At 49.7% G+C, this 1,597-nt stretch overlaps 1 pseudogene; it reads right to left on the reverse strand.

Moving 5' to 3' along the window:
- Nucleotides 1-396: 396 nt before the first annotated feature.
- Nucleotides 397-791, reverse strand: LOC102122408 (non-histone chromosomal protein HMG-17 pseudogene; annotated as a pseudogene).
- Nucleotides 792-1,597: the final 806 nt, after the last annotated feature.

The following is a 1,597-nucleotide window of genomic DNA, read 5'->3' on the forward strand; positions in this document are numbered from 1 at the left end:
TGTTTTGACAGGTGCCATCTCAGTGGCATCACTGGGAAGTCCAGGTTGCCACACTGGTAACCAATGACTAGAGGTCAGGTCCCAACAGATGTCTGGGCTTAAGGGAGTTAAGTCTATGCTGAAAGATGGAAAGGGAGAAGAGGACATAAAAACAAATTTGTTTTTCCATACCACAAGGCTTTTGTGCCAAGGTGGCCATGTGTGTCAAAGTCAGGGACTCCCTCCTCCTGGGAACCAAGAGGAAGTCTCTCAAAACTAGAAGGGAAAGGTGTTTTCCCCACATCAATCCAGCTTTGGAGACATTCTATTAGTGACATATGCCCCTTCCCCAAAAACAACAATGAAGTGTTCTGTGTGCTGACAACATAGCTTTAAAAAAAAAAAAGTAAAACAAAATTCTGCATTTTTATAAAACTTGATAAAAAATAGTATTTCAAACTGTACAGTCACCAGAAGTACACAGTTATCAAAAATGCACACACTTCACTTGGCATCTCCAGCACCTTCAGCTTTCTGTGCCTGGTCTGTTTTGGCATCTCCGTTTTCTGCAGGGTTATTCCCCTCCTTGCCAGCATCAGCTTTTCCCTTTTTCCCTTTGGGTACCTTCTCTCCCTTCTTTGCAGGGGCCTTTTTAGGCTTGGGCTCTGGCTTTGGAGGAGCAGGTTTAGCAGACAACCTCGTGGATCTTCTCTGTGGTTCGTCCTTCACCTTGGCTTTATCTCCTTTAGCATCCCCTTCAGCCTTTCTCTTGGGCATGGTGGCGACGGCGGCGGGACGTAGGTGCTGGACGCGGGATGCAGCGCGCGCGGGTTTTGGTCGGTCCGGGGGTGGTTCTTACCTCTTCTTCACACTGCTCCAGCTGGTGGTTTTAAAGTGTGGCACTTCCCCCTTGCTCGCTCTCTCTCCTGCTGCCATGCAAGATATGCCTCCTTCCCTTTTCACCCTCCATTATGATTGTAAGTTTCCTGTCTGGGCATGGTGATTCACAACTGTAATCCCAGTACTTTTGGAGGCCCAGGCAGGTGGATCACTTGAGGTGAGGAGTTTGAGACCAGCCTGGCCAACATAGTGAAACCCCATCTCTAATAAAAATTTAAAAATTAGCCAGATGGTGAAATCTTGTCTGTACTAAAATACAGAAAGCTAGCCAGGTGTGGTGGTTCACCTCTGTAGTCCCAGCTACTCGGGAGACTGAGGCACGAGAATCACTTGAACCTGGGAGGTGAAAGTTGCAGTGAACCAAGACTGTGCCACTGCACTCCAGCCTGGGTGACAAAGTGAGACTCTGTCTCAAAAAAAAAAAAAAAAAAAAAAAAAAAAGGCCGGGCGCGGTGGCTCACGCCTATAATCCCAGCACTTTGGGAGGCCGAGACGGGCGGATCACGAGGTCAGGAGATCGAGACCATCCTGGCTAACACGGTGAAACCCCGTCTCTACTAAAAAATACAAAAAACTAGCCGGGCGAGGTGGCGGGCGCCTGTAGTCCCAGCTACTCGGGAGGCTGAGGCAGGAGAATGGCGGGAACCCGGGAGGCGGAGCTTGCAGTGAGCTGAGATCCGGCCACTGCACTCCAGCCTGGGCGACAGAGCGAGGCTCC

The sequence above is a fragment of the Macaca fascicularis genome, chromosome 20 (assembly GCF_037993035.2).
Source record: "Macaca fascicularis isolate 582-1 chromosome 20, T2T-MFA8v1.1".
In the NCBI taxonomy this organism is placed as follows: domain Eukaryota; kingdom Metazoa; phylum Chordata; class Mammalia; order Primates; family Cercopithecidae; genus Macaca; species Macaca fascicularis.